General features: G+C 45.8%; 1 protein-coding gene across 5 annotated transcripts in view; it reads left to right on the forward strand.

Annotated features, from left to right (window-relative positions):
• The window catches only part of USP15 (ubiquitin specific peptidase 15), a 2,212,142-nt gene that overhangs the window by 349,946 nt on the left and 1,839,376 nt on the right, over positions 1 to 22,820 (forward strand). The window lies entirely within an intron of this gene.

Genomic DNA, 22,820 nt, shown 5'->3' on the forward strand with positions numbered 1-22,820 from the left:
GATATTAGTACTCCCAGGACTAGATATTCCCTTTCAATAGACCCCTTCTTGGGTCAGCAGCTGAATCCCTTTGTGGAAAGACCTGAATTTCCTTCGGGAATGTTGTTCCGTTCCTCCAGGAGTTTATTAGAAATGGTTGTAGTTAGATTAGTGGATCAGCTCTTGGCAGCCAGAGGCCACCCTGCACCTTCTGGACCTCCCTTCCTCCCAGAGCTGAGGCTTATTCTCCTTGGACTCGTATGTATTCCTCCTTCATCCTCTCCCCAGGTCTTGGAGCCCATTGCTTTAACGATGCTGGTGCCAATTGGTTCAGTACTGACTGTGGATCTTACCTCTGTACCGGCACCTACTCTGCGGTCTTCAGCTCCATTGGAAATGTTGCACCTACGGGACCAAGATTTGGCTGCAGGTTCAAGTCCTCTCTCTGCTCCTGCTCCAGGGGGGGGGGGGGCGGTGGCTCGTCAGAGCGGGGTGTGACTCTGGTTCTGAGGTTGTCTTTCTTGGTTCCAGGCTCCCATCCCTCTTTGGGTGCGCCTGCCTTCCAGATTATGGAGAGAGCCCTATCCTCAGCAGGCTCCCAGTTGGTACCATTCCAATCGGAGTGCCATATTTTTGTTCCCTCTGGTTCGCAGCTGCCACAGCCCGCTGCATCGGGATAGCAGGCACAAGAGCAGCAAGATACCCTAGTACAGGGTCCCCTCTCATTCTCCTCAGATGTTCCCCCTGAGGAGCCACCCCATAAGCGACTGTGCATGAGGAAGCACTTAAATTCTCCAGAAGAATCCGTCACTGAGGGTACAGATTATGATGAAGGGGAAGGGTCCCAACGGTCCCCCCTGAAGATGTCTCCTTTGTAGACATCCTGGAAATATTAAAACAGAGGGGTGATTGGAAGTCTTCAAACCCATCCTCTGAGGAATCTGTTTTCTTGCAAGTCTTTCATGCCTGGCCTTCTACTTCGGTGACCCTGCCTGCTTATGAACTATTCAAACTGATCGTACAGTGGGCATGGAAGGCTCGACACCATAGAGCCAATTCCCCGGAGACTGAACACAATTCTTTCAACGCCTGAGAATCAGCCCCATTGGTCTAAGGGTCTAGCAGTGGATGCCATGGTGGTGACAGTGGCCACCAAAAAGGAACTCACCAAAGAGAGTTCAACTGTCCATCCTCCTAAATGAGAGTCACGGACGATGGACAGGTTTGGGAAGTGGGTCTTTGCTTCATCGATGCTCGCTATTTGATCCTTGAATTTTCTGGCACACTTCACTAGACTCCAAAGGGACCTGAAAACTGAGCTGTCAGACACACTTGTGGGAGCAGTGTCTGATGAGGTTCTCAATAAGGTTGCCTCTCAGCTTGCCACCCTGGAGTCTACCTCAAATTCGTTCATGCAGCTTATTGCTAATACAGCCAAAGGGACATCTAGAGCAGCGGGTACAGGCGTTGCCCTTAGGTATCATGCCTGGATGCGCTTGTGTGATTTTGCAGACCCCTTTAAGTCTTCCTTTGTCAGCACTCCGGTTGATGCTACTTCATTGTTTGGCCCAAAAGTTAGACACACATTAGCCAGGTGTGAAAACGACGGGAAGGCCATTTCTGCTGTGGGCATGCATTTTTCCACTCTGCAGACACCTTCCTGTAGGAATCAGAGGAATGGAAAGATGTGGTTCAAAAAGACCCAAGGGCCTTTTCAGGACACTTTCTACCCCGGGGCAGAGAGGGGAAACTCATCTGGAAGACACCCCTCATGTGGCAGAGGGATTCCAGACAACTAGGTTTCCCGAGATTTCTCTTCTGGAAACCCTAGCAACACTCCTGAGTGGAAGCCGGATTGCTTACCTGTGGAAGCATTCAGGGAAAGATTGTCTCTGCACCATGCAGCCTAGCTCACAATAACATTGGATTCTTGGGTGCTGACATTAATCACCAGAGGTTCCTGCATTCTCTCCAATCTTTTCCGCAAACTCCAAAGGCGAATCGCCAATGTTCCACCCAGTCAGAAGGATATAGCAGTACTACAAATTCAAAAGGTACTTCACAAAAGAGTCATCGAAGCAGTCCCACCAGACCAAATAGAATACGGATTCTACTCTAGAGTCTTTTTAGTGCCAAAAAAGACAGGGGACTGGAGACCGATCTTGGATCTCATTGTATTGAACAAATATGTACAACAGACAAAATTACGGATGGTCACGTTTCAGTCTATCCTTGCCTTTCCAGAGAAGGGCAATTAGATGATGTTCATCGTGCATACAGCTGCAGTCATAACAGATGGGTTCTCCTGCCGTCAGGCGGGTCCTCGGTCGGCCGAATTCCAAAGTCTAGGTCCGGCGTCGGTTGTCGTCGCTTCTTCCCTGACGTCAGTGTGACAGGGGTATAAAAGAACCAGCCAACGCCATTTTCTTCAGTCTTTCTTGCCGCGCGGTGCCTGAAGCAGAAGCAGTTCGCAAGTGCCGGTCGGCCAGCTCCTATGATTACGAAAAAATTTGGAACCGAAGTCTTCTTAAAAGCTAAGTACCCCGTTGGGGAAACTTTTCTTGCCTCAGACCGATGTCAGACAAAGTTAATAATTGTATTTCTTGTGGGAAGCAAATACCGCATAAGGATTTCCATTCCCTCTGTATACCTTGTTTAGGCCCAGACCACGACGTCTCGGTCTGTCGCTTTTGTGCTACATTCAACAAATGCACTATTAAGCGTCGGGCGGAGTTCGCCCAGCATTATTTTGGAAAAGCATTTAACTATACTATGTCGTCGGATACTCCAACTCCGGTTTTGTCTAAAAAACGCAAAGACAAGGACCGACACTCGAGGTCCATGGCCTCTACCGACACCACGCCAAAGCCGACTACACATGGTCCGGTTCTCAGCGAGGCGCCTACGCAGCCCCTGATTACCGACGACACATCTTTGGCGGTGTCCCCTGTACCCGAGGTCGCAGGCTCCTCGGCCCACACCCTGACTACAGATACCGAAACCACGCTTGGCGTTGAAACAGAATGTGGACAGGTCCACCTCCACTCAAGGTGTCTTCAGACCTTCCTCCTCTTTGTCTATCAAGGCTTTCACCAAGTCTAAAGCTACCATGCACCCTAAGAGACCAGCTACACAGGGCCCATCTCCAGGCCCCATGCCTAAGAAACAGATGCTTAAAATGGCTGAGGATTTAATTACTCTAATCAGAGGTTCTCAGCCACCTCCGGGCAAAAGACCCAGAGTGGAGGAAGATTCCCCCTCCTCTGATCAGGGCTCCATTATTTCAGAGCACTCTGATTATCAGGAACAGTCTTACTCCCCTTTTGAAGACTCTGATGCAGAGGAATCTATTCCTTCTGTATCCCCCCCTGAGGATTACTCATTTGGTGAAACTCTGCATACCTTAAGGGAGCACTTCCACTGGGAAGGCCAGGATTATTCAGATTCCAAGAAAAGGCTCAGGGAATTTCTTTTGTTACCCCAGCACAGGCCTCTGGCTATACCTCCTGTCCTGGACATCCTAGATGATGTTTATTCGGAGGCTTGCCTTAACCCGGACTCTCTTCCTCCAGCTCCAGTTAAGCCTGACCGGTACTACAGGGTTCCTGACTCACACCAATTTCTATACAAAAGCCATGCTGATGACCTAGAAACCATCTCACAGGGGCCCAAGGGAGTTAAGGCCTCCATTGCCAAAAACCCATTGCCTTCTGAGAGAGATTCCAGATCCTTAGAAAGGTGGGGGAAAAAGGTATATACTTCGGCTACCTTATCCATGAGGGCCTTAAACTGTCAGTTTCATATGCTAAAATACCAACAGTTTCTGTTATCTCAAGTGAAAAGTAAGATGTCACAACCTGAACAACCAGACATGAAGGAGTTGCAGGATTTGATGCATAGTGCAGAACAAGTGGGTAAACATACCTTACAATGTGGTTTTGATGCTCTAGAGGCCTCATGTAGAGCTGCTGTAACAGGCTCAGTCATACGTAGGCATGCCTGGCTCAAGGAACAAGCCTTGCCTGATCATGTCTAAGCTAAATTACTAGACGCCCCTCTTCAAAAGGCTGTACTATTTGGGGCAAATGCTGAGGAAGTATTACGGAAAATGGAGGGAAAGGCTAAATCAATGCAAACTGTGAAAGAATTTCTGCAGGTTCAACCCCCACGTTTTAGTAGAAATTGGCCTTCCAAAAACTGGGCTTTTCCTGCCACAGACAGACCCCAAAGAGGCAGATACAGGCGCCCGAGGGGCAGGGGACAAACACAAGGCTCGTACAGAGGCAGACAATGGCAAGCTCCTACAACAGAGGTGGTGAGGACAACTCGCTATCTTTCAGAAAGCAAAACCAATGACTTTCCCCTTTGCATGCCAACCAGGTCTCAAATGGCAGCCCCCTTAGGAGGAAAGCTGGCACTATTCTCAAAAAATTGGCATATTGTCAAAAAGGACAAATGGATCCTGAACATTATAAACAGAGGCTACAAATTCCATTTTCATACCCTTCCAAAAATGAAAGGCATGCCAAACCTGCCACACAATCAAAGGGCAGAGGCACAAAAGCAAATTTCAGATCTTATAAACATGAAAGCTATTCAAGAGGTACCTACACACGAACAAGGTCAAGGTTTTTATTCCAGGCTATTTCTGGTGCCAAGGAAGGGAAAAGATTGGAGACCTATTTTGGATCTGTCCATCCTAAACACATTCCTACTCGTTCCAAAATTCAAGATGCTCACTCTACAGCAACTTCTTCCCATGCTGGGCAAGAAGTCTTGGCTGGTAACATTGGACCTCAAGGAGGCATACCTGCATGTCCCAATCAGACAAAATTGCAGAAGATACCTCAGATTTCTTGCAGGTTCAACCCATTATCAATTCTCTGCATTGCCCTTTGGTTTATTTACTGCGCCCAGAGTATTCATGAAATGCCTGGCATCAGTAATTGCCTACTGCAGACTTCAAGGGATACAAATATACCCTTATTTGGACGACTGCCTGATCCAAGCGGACAGCAAGCACATTCTTCTGAAACATCTGGCTTATGTAATAATGTTATTAAACTCTCTAGGATACACAGTCAACAAAGAGAAATCAAGACTAATACTCTCTCAGAAGATAATTTTCCTGGGTGCCAATTTGGACACAAACACCCAGATGGCCTACCTCACGCCAGAAAAGCAGGGGCAACTAATTCAATATTTCAGAACACTGGCAAATTGCACCAGGCTGACTGCAAGGAAAATCCTGCAGGCTCTGGGATTCATGGCATCTTGCATCTTACTAATCCCATGTGCAAAGCTGCATATGAGAAAACTACAATGGTACCTAAAAAACATATGGTCTCAACACAGCCACAGTTTGGAAACAATAATACCACCAATTCCATGTCTGCAAAAGGAATTTCTGTGGTGGGCTCAAGCATGCCAAACAAACACAGGTCTTCCATTCAGCAAGCCTCAAGCAGATCAAGTCATCACAACAGACGCCTCGGACTACGCCTGGGGGGCGCACATGACAGACCGGTGCATTCAGGGCAAATGGACCCAAAAAGAAAAGCACCTTCACATCAATCAAAAAGAAATGCTAGCAGTGATAAATGCTATTACAGCTTTCAAGGACCTTCTGCAACCAGGTCAGCTATTGATAAGAACAGACAACACCACAGTTATGTGGTACATAAACAAGCAGGGAGGAACACACTCTTATCGCCTGTGCAGACTGGCCATGTCACTTTGGAACATGGCCATGTACTTACAAATGGAACTACAAGCACAGTACTTGCCAGGCAAGGAAAACACGCTGGCAGACAACCTAAGCAGGAATATGACAGATCCACACGACTGGAAGTTGCATCCAAAAGCTTTTACAGAAATAATCCAAGAATGGGGAAGGCCAGACATAGATCTCTTTGCCTCCCACAAAAATCATCAATTGACAAAATTCTCCTCAAGGATCTTCCATCCAAAGGCCTGGAGAGTGGACACTCTCTCTTTCAGTTGGACATCAATGACAGTTTATGCATTCCCACCTCTTCCTCTGCTGCCCAAAGTCCTATTGAAGACCAGAGCAGACAGACCAAAGATGATCCTCATTGCTCCAGACTGGCCAAGGCAACACTGGTACCCACTCCTGAGGAGCCTGACGCATTCCCCACCATGGACCCTGCCTCTAATGCCTCTTCTTCTGACACAGCACAGCTTCAAAACTCTTCACAGTCAGCTGAAAACACTCAATCTAGCTGCATGGAAGATTCCTTAGCATCGCAGCAGGCCCTGCTCTCCAAGGAGGTGCAGGATGTCATTTTGGAGGCCAGAAGGCCATCATCTAGAAAAGCTTACTCTGCAAAATGGAAACGTTTTTGTGTTTGGAATGAGAAAAAGGGCCAGTGCCCTGGAAAACTGAATTTACCTCAAATACTACAATATTTGGCTGAACTGCTAAGCAGTGGACTTTCGTTCTCCTCCATCAAAATCCATGCCTCAGCCATTTCTGCAGAATACAACACTGATCCACCTTTATTCTCTCACCCTCTATTAAGACATTTCCTCAGAGGGGCTAAGAATTTAAGACCTCCAAGAAAACAACCAATACCTGCTTGGGATCTTAATTTCATTCTGGAAAAACTGACTTTGCCTCCTTTTGAGCCAGCTGCTTCATCAGATTTACAATATTTGTCCTGGAAAACAGCTTTCCTTCTGGCTATCACTTTAGCTCGTAGAGTTTCAGAACTACAGGCTCTTATGGCTGTCCAGCCTTTTATCATCTTCCATCAGGACAGAGTGTCATTACGTACCAACCCGTCCTTTATGCCTAAAGTGGTATCCAGGGTAGCTTTAAATCAGGCCATACATTTACCTACTTTTTATCCTAATCCTCAAAACAAAGGGGAGAGATTACTGCATTCCTTGGACATCCACAGACAACTGCGTTATTATTTGGACAGAACAAAGCCTTTCAGAAAATCAGAACAGCTTTTTGTAGCCTATGCGGTAGGAGCTCAAGGAAAGTCAATATCCAAACAGACAATCTCAAAATGGATAGCCCACTGCATACGCTTTTGCTATTCCTTTCATGGCAAAATTGTACCTACAGGCATTAGACCTCACTCTACCAGGGCCACAGCCACCTCTGCAGCCTTCCTCAGAGGAGTTCCTACCAAGGATATTTTAGAAGCAGCCACTTGGAGTTCTGTGCATACCTTCTCTAAGCACTGCAACCTACCATTATACTCCAAATCTAGAGCAGGCTTTGCCACTGCAGTCTTGCAGGGCATTTTGGCTCCTCCTAGCTCCACCTAGTGCCTACCACCCCTTTCTTAGCTTTGGGATTCTACCCATCTGTTATGACTGCAGCTGTATGCACGATGAACATAGTACAGTTTTGTACCTACCATAAATGTAGATGTTCGAGTGCTAATACAGCTGCAGTCCAGGTTTCCCTCCCTCCTTCTCCCCCTAGGGGTCGTCTTTTATGGTGTATTTGCTTGCAACTACTGGTCTTTGATTATATTGCATTGCATTATTACATAATTTTATGTATTGCCTTCCTCCTGGGGGCACCTGACATCTGGGGCAAGAAAAACTGAAGAAAATGGCGTCGGCTGGTTCTTTTATACCCCGGTCGCACTGACTTCAGGGAAGAAGTGACGACAACCGACGCCGGACCTAGACTTTGAAATTCGGCCGACCGAGGACCCGCCTGACGGCAGGAGAACCCATCTGTTATGACTGCAGCTGTATTAGCACTCGAACATCTACATTTATGGTAGATACAAAACTGTACTATCTGTATAGATGTTTATGATGTGTATTACCATATAAAGATGGACAGGCACTCCAGAAGACATCTCCTCTTCCAGCTAGGAGCCCGTCATTATCACTTTCGAGCACTGCCCTTTGGTCTCACCACAGAACCCCAGGATGTTCACCAAATGCATGGCAATTGTAGCAGCTCACTAAAGTCTACACTGATTCCGCATTCTTCCATAGCTAGATGACTGGCTCTTCACCGCCCCCACAAGGCATCGGCTGCTTTGCGCCATAAACTTTGTTCTATGCCTTGATGAGTTCTTAGTTGTGATGTTTCTTTGTTGATTGATATGCCTATCTCCCACACAGGACCTGGAATTCATCAGAGCAAAACTAAATACAAAAACCTGTGTGACCTCCCTTCCTCATCACAGGATGTTAAAGTTGAGATCACAACTTTGAGTGATTCTGTCTCAAGACACAGTCCGTGCTTGTCTGGTACTACAACTTCTCGGATCCATGACAGCAACAGTAATTTTAGTCCCCCTAGTGAGGTATCACTTGAGGCTGCTTCAATGGCTATGTGCGTCACAATGGTCACTTCTAACTCACCGCATGTCTCATCCAATCTTAATAACAAAAAATCGCTGCAAGAAGGATTTATCTTGGTGGATGAAGCCAGAAGAGGATTTATGGAGTCGTTTCTTCTCCCCCTCTCAGCCCAAGGCTGTAGTGACTATGCACGCTTCTCTGATGGGGGAGGGGCATTTTCAGGGAAAGACTGCCCAAGATACTTGGTCCTCACAGGAAGCCGGTCTGCACATCAGTGTCCTAGAACTGAGGGCAGTGCTGTTAGTGTTGCAAGCATTCCAGTCTGCCCTTCCATCTGGGACATTTGCTATCCAGTCAGACAACATGTCAGTAGTCCGGTACATCAACAAACGTGGGAACCAGATCCTACCCACTATACCGGGAAGCCCTAAGAGTTTGGCAATGGGCAGTCGCTTCCAACCGCTTTCTAATAGCAGTGCATATTCCAGGGAATTCCAACATGATTTCGGACAAACTAAGCAGGTGTATCCTTCTACCTCACGAGTGGTCTCTCAATCCCAGCATAATGACAAAAAATTTCGTCGATGGGCTCAGCCTTACTGCGACCTGTTCACCTCTCCCATAAACCATAATTGCAGCAGCTACTTTTCCCTAGTCCCCTAGAGATGCACTTCTTCACAATTGGCTCCCGAGACTTCTGTATGCCTTTCCTCCAATTCCTCTAATGGTTGAAAAGCACATTGATTCTCATGGCACCTTATTGGCCCCATCAAGTCTGTTTTCCCTTTATCTGGCCTCATCTGGTTCATGTCCTTGGACTCTGGATCTAACTCTGGACCTGCTATCTCACCCTCAGGGCTTGGTGCATCCCAGTTTCCAAGATCTCAAGCTGATTGCTTGATTTCTCCACTTCCAGTGATTGCCAGGCATAACAGTTTGTCCTCCCCAGTACAAAAGATACTTCTGGCTTCTCATAAATTTTCCACCAGAAAAATATACCTTGACAAATGGAAAAGATTCTCTATTTGGTCAGATGCAAACGGCTTTGATCCTTTCTTGGCTCCAGTAGATAAGGTCTTGGAATACTTAGCCACCTTATTTCAATTAGGAGCCTCAACCTCTGCCATTAGAGTTCATTTAGCTGGCATCTCGAATTTTCATAATGGTTTTGACGATCACTCATTAATGTCCCACCGTCTTTGCAAAATGTTTCTTAAAGGTGCTCAACATTTGAAGCCATCTTTCAACAATCCAATAGCGCCTTGTGATTTGACCTTAGTTTTGCAGTGCCTAGTCAGTCAGCCTTTTGAGCCAACCGCCACTTGTGACTTCAAATTTTAGTCTTGGAAGACCCTCTTCCTAGTAGCTATCACATCTGATAGGAGAATTTCAGAGTTACAGGCTTTGTGCCTGAATCATCCCTACATAGTCTTCCACAGAACCAGTCCCTCCCTCCTTCCTTCCTAATGTGGTATTAGAGTCCAATATTAACAAGACTATAGACTTACTAGTTTTCTTTCCAAATTTTTCAAACAAAGGAGAGTACTGCCTGCATATATTGGATGTCCACAGCAGCTAACATTTCTACTTAGAACAAAAGCCTCTAGAAAATCAAACCAACTTTTTTCTGTCTTTTTCAGGCACCAGATTGGGAAAACCAGTTTCAAAGGTCACCTTGTCAAAGTGGTTAAGAGACTGCATTACCTTTATATACAGCCAGAATAAATTCAAGCTACTAACAGAAGTTGGAGCTCATTCTGTGAAATCTATTTCCACTTCAGCGGTCTTCTGTTCCAGAGCTTCTGTAGAAGACCTGCGCAGCTGCAACTTGGGCTACCTCTCATACCTTTATCACTCATTACAAATTAGACATGGTCTCCAGGGGAAGAGCATTCTTTGGCTCTATAGTTCTGAGGAATATCCTTCCGTAGGGCTGCCCAGGGTCTAAAGTAGCTTAGGACTCTGTCCCATCAGTCAAGAATGAATGAAGATTGACAACACAGATAGAAGGCTATAGAAAGAACATAACTTCTAGTTATATGTCAAAAGTAATTTCATGTTTCTTTGAACCAATCAGTTTAACCACCATCCTGGCAAAACTACAAGAATGGTGGATTATGCCTGTGCATATTTTGTATATTCACAGACTGTTATACTAGCAGAAGTATGGCAGGCCGTTAACATAATTTACAAATGGTCATTCTACTACTTAATCAATGAGCACATGGCAAGTCCTTTTTAAAAATGTTTCTGTGGATGACATTTTCATGACTTCCATTTGAACATTGCTGTAGATTTTTGCAAAATACTACGATCGGAAGTAGTTAACTTCATTTGATCAGCAACCTGTGGGTATAGGATCTGACAGCTTTCCAAGCTAAAGATCAGAGCTCCAAGCTCCTCCCCTTACCCATAATACCCTGCTACCTTCTTCCAGTCCGCAGATCTTGTTTGCCGTGGCTTTAACAAGCACAAGTTACGTGCTCCTGGCGGTTAGGTAGGAAATATTTGTCAAATTCTTAACTTTTTGGTAAAATTAGAGAGGTGTGTGTGTTTGTGTTTAGTTTAAACCCATTAGCTTAGCTTCATTTTTAATATATTCACCCTTCCCCTTATTCTTGTGTGTCTGTGTGTGTGGTTGTGGTTTTTGTTATGGCTGAAGGCCCTAAGGCCATTTTTTCTAAGTGCTCTGAGTGTGGTCATAAGCTCTCCCCAGCCGATGGCCACACTCAGTGCGTTCTTTGCCTGGGGGTAGCGCATTTGTCATCGGGCTGCCAGATCTGCGCAGCCTTTAACCCCCAGTCTGTGAGAGGGATAGGAGGAACAAGCTGATTCTGGTGGGTCTTTTGCCCACGGACTCTGCTTCTTCCTCCTCTCCCTCAGTGGCTCCAGCCGTGGCTGAGGCTGTTCAGCCAGCTGTACTGTCTTCCCTGGCTGGGACTCAACCCTCCCACCTTTTCCCAGGGAGAGAAGGAGGCAAACAGAAAAGAGAGGAGAGAGAGGGAGAAAGAGATAGAGAGAGATAGGGATAGAGGGAAACATAGGAGCCACAAGCAGCGGGCCCCCTTGGCCCCACCGGCTAAACAGCTCTCTTCTCACCTGAAGATTTCCAGGTCTTCCCCCTCTCGGCTCTGTTCCCCAAGTTTCTCGCGGGAGCCGGAGGAGGAGCCCTGGCCATCTTCAAGGTCGTCGCGGTGGCCTTCCCGGCCAGCTTCGGCAGCCTCTTCTAGGTCAACACGAAGCCTTTCAGACGCTGACATGGACCAGATGATGCATCGCTTCCTACAGGCCCAGATGCAGTTGGGAGTGCTCCTGCCCCCCCCCCTCCTGGGGGGAGCTTGGCCCCATTTTTTGCCCCCAATAGCTCCTTCTCCGATCCATTATCGGGTTTTGGAGCAATTGGATCCGAGCAGTCTCGGAGCCAGGGAGTCTGCGCCGATAGTAGATGTTCGTGTTTCACTGTTGCAGTCATTACACTTGGGTTATCCTGCTGGCAGGCTACCCGCAGTCGGCTCAAATTCCAAAGTCCTGGTCCGGCGTCGGTTGCTGTCGCCCTTCCGTGACGTCAGTGCGCCAGGGGTATAAAAGATGCAGCCGACGCCATTTTCTTCAGTCTTTCTTGCCGTGCGGTGCCCGAAGCAAAAGCAGTTTGCAAATGCCGGTCGGCCAACTCCTGAGATTTTCGAGATTGAATTTCAGATCCGAAGTCTTCTATAAAGCGAAGTACCCCATTGGGGAAACTTTTTTCTTGCTCCAGACCAATGTCAGAAAAAGTTAATTGTATTTCTTGTGGGAAGCAAATACCTCATAAGGATTTTCATTCTTACTGTATTCCTTGCCTAGGCCCTGACCATGACGTTGCTAGTTGTCGGTTTTGTGCTAGATTTAACCAACGCACTATTAAGCATCGGTACGATTTTGCTTTTCATTATTTTGGCCGAAGGTTTAACTATATAATGCCGTCGGAACAGCCGACGACCAGAGTTCATAAAAAGCGCAAGGAAAAAGAAAATGACAGGCATCCGAGGTCGAAAACAGATGACGAAGCCTCTTCTAGGCCAGTCGACGGTTCTCCGTGAGGTGCTTTCACAGCCCCTGACGCCCACTATCTCAGAGCCACAGGCCGCCTCCAACTGCCATGTGGAGACAACTAGGCCTCTGGATACTCAAGGTATTGGGCCTTCGGAAGCTAATCCCACAGATGGGTCCGGAGCCGCTGAGCAGGCATCGGCTTCTGAGGGTGTTTTCAGAGGTACACAGCTTTATATTAAGCCAACTTCAGCATCCAAGACAAAGACCAAGACAGTTTTTTTTTTTCAAAACGCAATTTTATTAGTTTTGATAAGTACAAAAGGAAGAGTAAAGAAAAACACATAGTTACAGCAATAAGTGGATTGATCTTGAACACTAATACATAAGTGATCAAAATTATAACCTATATACATAAGTGCCAATAAGAACAGGAGAAAGAAGGAAATGCTACAAAAAGGAAATCTCCAAATGCTACACTTATAAGGTAGTGTAGATACAACATCTTGGTTGTTTTTATCTATACTACCAAGACAGTTTTAAAGACAAGGAATCAAGTACAGCATTCTCCAAGACAGACTTCCATGCCTAAGAAACAGATGCTCAAAATGGCCGAAGACCTAATTACTTTGATCAGGGGTTCCCATCCCCCCTGATAAAAGACCCTAGGCAAGACACTGAATATGATTCCTCTGATCAGGTTTCCATTTCCTCTGACTCCTCTTCAGAACAGGGATACTCTATTCCTCCCTATGAGGATTCTAATGCTGAAGAATCTATCCCTTCAGCTTCTCCTCCTGAGGATTACTCCTTTGGGGAAACCCTGCATACCATGAGGGAGCATTTCCACTGGGAGAGCCAAGATTACTCAGATTCTAAGAAAAGGCTCAGACTTCTTTTACTACCTCAGCACAAACCTCTTGCAATTCCACCTGTTCTAGACATTGTAGATGTATTTTCAGAGTCCGGCCTGTCTCCCGACTCTCTACCTCCTGCACCTGTTAAGCCAGACAGATACTACAGGGTTCTAGATACTCATAAATTTCTATATAAAAACCCTGCTGCTGACCCAGAAACTATTTCTCAGGGTCCCAAAGGGGTCAAGGCTGCTACTGCAAAAAACCCTGTCCCCTCAGATAGAGATTCTAGGGCACTGGACAGATGGGGGGAAAAAAGTTTACACTTCTGCTACCTTGGTTGTAAGGGCTTTAAAATTGTCAGTTGCATATGCTTAAATATCAGCAGTACTTAATGTCTCTGCTAAAACAGAAAATGTTGAAAAATTCTGATTCTTCTGAGAACAAGGAAATGCAGGATTTATTGCATGCAGCTGAACAAGTGGGAAAACATACATTGCAATGTGGTTATGATTCACTGGAGGCCTCTTGCAGGGCCGTTGTAACAGGTTCAGTCATTAGAAGGCATGCTTGGTTAAAGGAACAGACTCTGCCTGATCATGTTAAAGCAAAATTATTGGATGCTCCATTACAGCATGATACTTTGGTGTTAAGGCAGAAGAAGTGTTGAAGAAAATGGAGGATAAAGCTAAATCCATGCAGATGGTAAAAGGTTTCTTACAGGTACAGCCACCCAGATTTAGCAGGAACTGGCCTTCTAAGAATTGGTCCTTTCCCGTGTCAGACAGGCCACAAAGAGGTAGATATAGACGACCTAGAGGCAGACAACAGCCCCAGGGCTCATACAGGCCCAAACAATGGGGTGCTTCTACCTCCAAAAGCGGAGAAGACAAATCACAGCCATTTAGGAAACAGTCCCGATGACTTCCCTCTGCCATTGCCAAGCATTTACCTTTTGGCAGCAACCTTAGGGGGAAAACTAGCACTTTTTTCACAAAATTGGCACATGATCACCCAGGACAAATGGGTCTTAAATATAGTCTCTCAGAGCTACAGGTTCCACTTTCACACCCTTCCAAAGGCAAAAGGTATGCCAGATCTGCCACACAATCAGTGGGCAGAGGCACAAAAATAAGTTTCATCTCTCATGGACATGAGGGCTATTCAGCCAGTGCCGCATCAAGAGCAGGGACAAGGATTTTACTCGAGACTTTTCTTAGTGCCAAGAAAGGACAAAGCATGGAGACCAATTCTGGACCTGTCTATTCTAAATACTTTTCTGGACGTTCCGAAATTCAAAATGTTGACTCTGCAGCAGCTTCTGCCCATGCTGGGCAAGAAGGCTTGGCTTGTAACTTTGGACATCAGAGGCATACTTGTATGTCCCAATCAGACAATCTTGCAGAAGATACCTCAGATTCATAGCTGGCTCAGTGCACTACCAATTCTCAGCACTGCCCTTTGGCTTATCTACTGTGCCCAGGGTCTTCACAAAATGCCTGGCACCAGTAATTGCGTTTTGCAGACAGAGGAATTCAAATATATCCTTACTTGGACGACTGCCTTATTCAAGCAGAGACCAAAGACATTCTACTAAAAGCATCTGGCGTTTGTAAAAAGATTACTAATTTGCCTAGGGTACACAGTAAACGAAAAGAAATCAAAACTAGTACCCTCTCAAGAGATAATATTCCTGGGTGCAAGCTTAAATACAGCTGCCCAGATGGCTTATCTCACGCCAGACAAAGGCAACTGACTTCTTACTTCGAAAGCATGGCAACAAAGACCCAGTTATCTGCAAGAAAAATTCTGCAGGCTCTGGGCTACATGGCCTCCTGCATTCTGCTAACTCCATATGCAAGACTACAGATGAGGAAACTTTAATGGTATCTAAAAAGTGTTTGGACTCAACTTTGCCACAGCCCGGAATCATTAATTTCTCTCATTCCCTGCCTGCAACAGGAGTTTCGATGGTGGGCACAGGCCTGTCACCACAACAAGGAACAGCCATTCACTTTATCCACAGCCAGGCAAACACTTAACAACAGATGCATCAGATTATGCCTGGGTGGCCCACATGGCAGGAAAATGTATTCAGGGCACATGGCCCCCAAGCCAAAGGCATCTTCACATCAATCAAAAAGTGATACTGGCTGTACAAAATGCAGACTGCCTTCAAGGATCTACTGCATCCAGGATAGCTGCTGATAAAGACGGACAACACCACAGTTATGTGGTACATAAACAAGCAGGGGGGCACACATTCCTACCCCCTCTGCAGACCAGCCATGATTTTGTGGAACACAGCATTGACTTATCAAGTACACCTGCAAACACAGTTCCTGCCAGGAAAAACAAATACTCTGGCAGATGAAATAAGCAGACACCTCATGGATCCTCACGAGTGGAAACTAGATCCACAAATCTTCAGCATGATGATAAGGAAATGGGGATGCCCAGACACAGATCATTTTGCCTCCCCTCACAACTGCCAACTTCAGAGATTCTGCACAAGGACTTATCACAAACAAGCATGGAAAGTGGATTCTTGGTCATTCAGCTGGAACAGCCTCACAGTATATACCTTTCTTCCACTGCCTCTCCTCCCCAAGGTACTACTAAAGGTCAGACAAGAGAAGCCACAAATGATACTGATTGCCCCTGTCACCACAACAAGGAACAGCCATTCACTTTATCCACAGCCAGGCAAACACTTAACAACAGATGCATCAGATTATGCCTGGGTGGCCCACATGGCAGGAAAATGTATTCAGGGCACATGGCCCCCAAGCCAAAGGCATCTTCACATCAATCAAAAAGTGATGCTGGCTGTACAAAATGCAGACTGCCTTCAAGGATCTACTGCATCCAGGATAGCTGCTGATAAAGACGGTATAAAGTATAAAGTATAAAGATATAAAGTATAAAGATACTGATTGGCCACGCCAACACTGGTACCCAATCCTGAGGAGCTTGTCTCAAGGCCCAGCCTGGACATTGCCTCAAATTCCTCATTTACTGACCCAACAAAACAATCAGATCCTGCACAGCCAACTCAGAACCCAAAATCTAGCTGCATGGCGGATAGTGTAACCATTCTGAATACACCTCTCTCTAAAGTGGTTATGGATGTTATTTTGGAGGCCAGGAGGCCCAGCACCAGAAAATCCTATGCAGAAAAATGGAAAATGTGCCTGGAACCAGGCACAAGGAATGGACATGCTTGTTCCAAATATTCCTCAGATTTTACAATATCTAACTGAGATGTTGGACAAAGGCCTATCCTTCTCATCAATTAAGATCCATGCCTCAGCCATTTCAGCTCATTACAATACAGACTCACCTATTTTTTAACATCCATTGTTTAGGCAGTTCCTCGGGGGGCAAAAACATAAGACCTCCAAGGAGAGCACCAATACCTGCATGGGACCTCAATTTTGTCTTGGAAAAACTCACACTGCCTCCTTTTGAGCCAGCCAATACAGCTGAGATAAAATTCCTATCATGGAAAACAGCTCTGCTCCTAGCAATAACTTCAGCAAGAAGAGTCTGAGTTACAGGCAATAATGGCTGTGGAACCTTTTATCTTCCATCCGGACAGGGTTTCTCTAAGGACAAGCTCCACATTTATGCTTAAGGTGGTGTCCATTGTGGCTCTTAACCAAACCATTCATTTGCCTACCTTTTACCCAAACCCACAGAATAAAGAGGAGAGACTTCTGCATTCTTTGGACATACACAGACAGCTATGCTTCTACTTGGACAAAACTAAAGCTTTCAGAAAAACTGAGCAACTTTTAGTGGTATATGCTGCAGGATCACAAGGAAAGGCTATCTCAAAGCAGACTATTTCAAAATGGATAGGACACTGCATTCGTTTCTGCTACTCACAACATGGCATATCAGTGCCTAAGGGCATTAGACCACATTCTACCAGGGCAGCAGCCTTCCTCAGAGGAGTACCAACCAAGGATATTTTGGAGGCTGCAACTTGGACTTAAGTGCACACTTTTACTAAGCACTACCACTTACCTCTTTACTCTAAATCCAGAGCAGGCTTTGCCACTGCAGATGTTCTTCATCTCACATTGCTGCAGTCCTTACATATGGGTAGTCCGCTGTCCTCGGTCGGCCCGAATACCAAAGTATTAGGCTGACGTCGGTCAAGGCGCTTAAAACTGACATCAGGACGTCAGGGTACAAAAGCGCATGACCAACGTCATTTCCTCAGTCTTTTTTGCCGCATGGTCCGATGCAGAAGCAGCGTTGCAAGTGCCGTTCGGCGTTCTGAAATTTTTCGAATTCGGAGTTTCAGACCGAATCCAAGTTGGCTAAGTACCCCGTTGGGCAATATTTTGTTTTTTTCTTGCCTCAGTGTTTTACCGGATGTCAGAAAAAGTGAATAACTGTATTTCTTGTGGGAAACAGATACCGCATAGGGATTATCATTCTTTGTGTATTCCTTGTTTGGGGCCTGAGCACGACGTTGTTGGGTGACGCTTTTGTGCTAGGTTCAATAAACGCACTATTAAGCGAAGGTTAGATTGTGCTAGGCTGGTCTTTGGGAAGCGGTGCAATTATAATATGCCGTCGGATTCTCCGGCGCCCGCTTCTGCGAAGAAGCGCAAAGACAAAGCAGTTAAACCCAGGCTAGATGAGTCGTCCGTTCCGGACGCCGGTTCTTTAGAGGCTTCAGTGGGTTTCCAAGGCTTCTCCCAGAGGCAGGCCAGTTTTAGCTTCTGTTGGTGTCACTCCTAGTTCAGCAGGGTCTGTGCCTAAGAAGCACATGCTTAAAATGGCAGAAGATTTGATTACTCTGATTAGAGGTTCTTTGCCCCCTCCTGATAAGAGGCCTAGGGTGGAGCCAGAGTTGGGAAGTTTTGAGCAGGCTTCGGATGTTTCAGAGTCTTCAGCTGAAGACTTGCAGGAGTACTCTCCTTATTCAGATTCTGATGCAGATGATTCCACTCCTTCTGCTTCTCCTCCAGAGGATTTTTCTTTTTCAGAGACGCTTCATTCTATGAGGGAACATTTTAAGTGGGAAGGTCAGGACTTCTCTCATTCTCGGAAAAGGCTTAGGAATTTTGCTGTTACCCCAGCATAGGCCCTTGGCTATACCCCTGTTCTGGATGTTGTGGAAGATGTGTTTGCAGAGGCTTCACTTAATCCTGATTCTCTGCCTCCTGCTCCTGTTAAACCGGATAGGTATTACAGGGTGCCTGAGGCTCATAAATATCTTTATAAGAGTCCTAGGGCGGACCCAGAAACTATTAGTCAGGGACCTAAGGGTGTCAAGGCCTCTGTTGTAAAAAATCCTGTTCCTCTAGATAAAGAAGCCAGAGCTTTGGATAGATGGGGAAAGAAGGTCTATACATCTTCTACCTTAGCTATGAGGGCTTTGAATTGCCAGTTTCATATGTTGAAATATCAAAACTTTCTTCTTTCTCAATTGAAGTCTAAGGTGGATGCTCTGGCGGAAGGCATTGAGTGTAAAGAATTACAAGATTTGGTGCATGTCTCTGAACAGGTGGGTAGGCATTCATTACAGTGTGGTTTTGATGCTGTGCAGGCCTCGTCTAGGGTGGCTGCCACTGGCTCAGTTCTTCGCAGGCACACCTGGCTGAAGGATCAGAATTTATCTGACCATTTTAAGACAAGGATTTTGGATGCTCCTTTGCAGTCTGATGTGTTGTTTGGTTCACCTGTGGAGTCAGTCTTGAAGAAAATGGAAGACAAGGCTAAGTCTATGCAGGCTGTTAAAGATTTTTTGCAAGTTCAGCCTCCGAAGTTTAGTAGGAATTGGCCTGCTAAGGGGTGGACGTATCCTTCTTATGATTCTCAGTCTAGGGGTAGATCTAGACGTGGTAGGGGCAGAGCTCAGAGTTCTTTCAGGCCTAGAACAGGGAGTTCACCTGCACAATCTTCGGGTGAGGGCAGGGGCCAGTCCTTTCGTAAACAGGCCCAATGACCTACTTTTTCAGCTGCCAGATCCTTCTTGCCTGGCAGCACCTTTGGGAGGAAGGTTAGCACTCTTCAAGGAAAATTGGATGTTGATTACCCAGGACAAATGGGTATTGGATATCATACACCAGGGTTACAAGTTTTATTTCCATACCTTGCCTCCTTTCAAAGGCATGCCGGACGTTCCTCCTCTGCAAAGACTAGAGGCTCACAAACAAATTTCTCTACTACTTCAAATAGGGGCCATACAACCGGTCCCTCTGCCAGAAGTGGGCCTAGGATTTTATTCTCGCCTGTTTCTAGTACCAAAGAAAGGAAACACGTGGAGACCAATTTTGGATTTATCTATCCTCAACACATATCTGGACATTCCCAAGTTCAAAATGTTGACGTTACAACAGCTTTTACCTCTGCTGGGCAAAGATCACTGGATGGTGACTCTGGATCTCAAGGAGGCTTACCTTCATGTTCCTATCAGGCCCAGTTGCAGGAAGTATCTGCGTTTTCGGGCTGGGACTTCACATTATCAGTTCTCTGCATTGCCCTTTGGCTTATCTACTGCGCCCAGAGTGTTCACGAAGGTTCTGGCTCCAGTGGTAGCTTTCTTCAGGCTAAGAGGAATACAAATCTATCCTTATTTGGACGATTGCCTGATTCTGGCCCAAGAAAAGGACGAACGTCTTCATCATCTACAGTATGTGATGGCAGTGTTAAGATGCCTGGGGTATTCTGTGAACGAAATAAAGTCCAGTCTAGTACCCTCTCAGGACATGTGCTTTCTGGGTGTGAGACTGAATACAGCATCCCAGATGGCCTTTTTGACCCCGGACAAACAAAAGAATCTTTCTCTTTACTTCCACCAATTGTCTCGTCAGTCCAGGCTGACTGCAAGGACAGTCCTTCGAGCCTTGGGGTTCATGGCATCTTGTATTCTGGTACTTCCCAATGCCAAACTGCATATGAGGAAGCTACAATGGTATCTCAAGAATGTATGGACACAGCACTGCCAAGATTTGGACACTGTCATTCAGATAATACCTTGCATTCAAAAGGAGTTTTTGTGGTGGGCTCAGGAATGTCACCTAAACAAGGGACTCTCTGTGACCCGGCCAGAGGCGAGTCAGATTTTAATGACAGATGCCTCAGACAAAGCTTGGGGAGCTCATCTAAATGGAAAATGGGTACAAGACACGTGGCCTGCCAGACTTCAACATCTACATATCAACTTGAAGGAGATGTTAGCAGTCCAATTTGCATTGATAGCTTTCAAGGATTTACTTCTTCCAGGGCAGGTGTTGATTCAAACAGACAACACAACTGTCATGTGGTACATCAACAAGCAAGGGGAACATTCATATCCTCTATGCAGACAAGCAAAGATTTTGTGGGAGACTGCTCTCAGTTTACAGCTAAATCTTCAGGCAAGGTTTCTGCCAGGAGCACAGAACTCCTTAGCAGATGTGTTGAGCAGACAAATTATGGATCCCTACGAGTGGAAATTGGATCCTCATGTATTTCAGAGATTGACAGTGTTATGGGGAACTCCAGACATAGATCTGTTCGCTTCTCCACTAAATTACCAGCTGCCAAAGTTTTGCACAAAAGGTTTCATCCCACAGCTTGGAAAGTGGATGCTCTCTCATTCAATTGGAGCAATCTTCACGTGTATGCCTTTCCACCTCTGCCTCTCCTCCCAAAGGTACTGCTGAAGGTCAGACAGGACAAGCCAAACATGATTTTAATAGCTCCAGATTGGCCTCGACAGCACTGGTACCCATTACTGAGAAGTCTGGTACAGGAGCCTCCATGGCCTTTGCCTTGATTCCTCACCTGCTGTCTCAGGAGAACAGTCATTTACTCAATGTCAAACTTCATTCTCTACATCTGACAGCCTGGCATATTCTGTTTTAAACCCTGGAGGGTCTCAGCTTCCACAGCAAGTTTTGAATGTTATTTTGGAGGCCAGAAGGCCTAGTACAAGGAAAGTTTACAGATAAATGGAGGAGATTTTTATTTTGGAGTACAGCAAAGGACTTTGATGTTTCTAAACCTAATTTAAGTGTTGCGCTTCAATACCTTACTGAGTTATTGGACAAAGGTTTGTCCTTCTCCTCTATAAAGGTTCATGCTGCAGCAATTTCTGCTCACTATGACTGTGACCCACCATTATTTTCTCAGCCTTTGTTTAAGCAATTCCTTAGAGGGGCAAAGAATATAAGACCCGCACGTAGAGCTCCTACTCCTGCTTGGGATCTCAATTTTGTGTTGGAGGAACTCACTCTACAACCTTTTGAGCCTGCAGCATCGGCAGAGTTGAAATATTTATCATGGAAGACTGCTTTTTTGTTGGCCATTACCTCTGCGAGAAGGGTTTCTGAATTACAGGCCCTTATGGCAGTTGAGCCTTTCTTAATTTTCCACAAGGATAGGGTGTCTTTGCGTACTAACCCTTCTTTTATGCCTAAAGTGGTTTCTAGTGTGGCTTTAAACCAAACTATTCATTTGCCTACTTCTTATGCAAACCCCCAAAATAAAGGGGAAAGGATTTTGCACACTTTGGATATACACAGACAGTTGCGATATTATTTGAGCAGAACTAAAGGGTTCAGGCAGTCTCAGCAGTTGTTTGTTTCTTTTGCGTTGGGTTCTCAGGGCAAACCTGTTTCAAAACAAACTATTTCTAAGTGGATTGGTTTTTGTATTGCTTTCTGTTATTCCCATCATGGTAAGGAGATTCCAGCTGGGATTAGGCCTCATTCCACTAGGGCTACTGCCACTTCTACAGCTTTTTAAGGGGTGGCTACTAAAGATATTTTGGAAGCAGCTACTTGGAGTTCAGTGCATACTTTCTCTAAGCATTACCACCTTCCACTTTACTCTAAATCCAGGGCTGGATTTGCCACTGCAATTTTACAGGGCATGTTGGCAGCTCTTAATGCTTTATAGTTTTGCCATCCTCCCTTACCTCTGCTTTGGGATTCTACCCATATGTAAGGACTGCAGCAATGTGAGATGAAGAACATAGTACAGTTTTGTACCTACCATAAATGTAGATGTTCGAAGATTCACATTGCTGCAGTCCAATTTACCCTCCCTCCTTCCCCTCTGTTGTTGAAGGTGGTGGTGTGGTTTGTGTTGTACATATTGTAAATATGGTTAGTGCACGGGTGGTTGGTTAGTTTTTTGCTGGTTTTTGGCTTTGGCCTTTCTTGTTAGGGCCTTCTGACATCTGGGGCAAGAAAAGACTGAGGAAATGACGTCGGTCATGCGCTTTTGTACCCTGACGTCCTGATGTCAGTTTTAAGCGCCTTGACCGACGTCAGCCTAATACTTTGGTATTCGGGCCGACCGAGGACAGCGGACTACCCATATGTAAGGACTGCAGCAATGTGGATCTTCGAACATCTACATTTATGGTAGGTACAAAACTGTACTTTCTGCAGGGCCTTATAGCCACTCCTAATTCTGTTTAGACCCAGCTGCCCAACCTCAGCTGTGGGATTCAGCCCAAGTGTAATGACTGCAACAGTGAAACATGATGAACATAGTACAGTTGTGTACCTACCATAAATGTAGATGTTCGAGTGTATTCACTGTTGCAGTCTAGGTTACCCACCCACCATCCCCCTTTTTTGCTGGGACTTATCTGTACTTCTCTATCCTGTACAACCTATGTGGTGTATTTGCTTG

This window comes from Protopterus annectens, chromosome 11.part0, assembly GCF_019279795.1.
Source record: "Protopterus annectens isolate FY-2018-M chromosome 11.part0, PAN1.0, whole genome shotgun sequence".
In the NCBI taxonomy this organism is placed as follows: domain Eukaryota; kingdom Metazoa; phylum Chordata; order Ceratodontiformes; family Protopteridae; genus Protopterus; species Protopterus annectens.